Here is a 675-nt window from a genome sequence, read left to right as displayed (position 1 = left end):
ATATTTATAACTTAAAAAATATTTGCTACAAAGTAAAAAACTGCATCATAAAAAAAAATATATTTACTAGTACACAATCAAGTAAGGCTTTATTTGAAAGGTTTGTTTGAAATTGTCTGTTCGCCTTCTTGTTTCATTTCATGATGGTCATACTGTTGTTCTTCCGAAGTTTCTGTGCTCGGGGGGGGAATCTCTGCATGGTTCAGATGAGGGGATGCACCTATATGTCACTATTTGTGTTTTTTTGTATACTACCTTTTAGTTTAAAGTAATTTAACACTACATTATGCCTTTAAGGGATTATTGTTTTGACATTATTTGCACGGCATTCAAGGAGTTACAGGTGGTCGGTACTGCATGACAAGCATGTGGAAAAATTTTAGGTTTTGGTGTGTAATCTATAAAAAAAATTGCAAAACTAGTACTATTTATTTACACCTTACAGACTAAAAATACGACAAAATCATTTAATTATTTGAAGAATAAGAAGTCAGGTCCGAAAAATAACTTTCTACGCACAGTATATTAACATACACGTACTTGAGCTCACATAACATTAAAAATAATACTCTTATTTATTAAGATTTATATTATTTGTATGTATTAATAACATACAATGTTAAATCAACGAACAAATTTTTATATGATTTTAAACATTATGTATAATACAAGTGC

The sequence above is a fragment of the Habropoda laboriosa genome, unplaced genomic scaffold (assembly GCF_001263275.1).
Source record: "Habropoda laboriosa isolate 0110345459 unplaced genomic scaffold, ASM126327v1 scaffold67, whole genome shotgun sequence".
NCBI lineage: Eukaryota > Metazoa > Arthropoda > Insecta > Hymenoptera > Apidae > Habropoda > Habropoda laboriosa.
The sequence above is the reverse complement of the archived record's forward strand: the minus strand, read 5'-3'. Positions refer to the sequence as shown.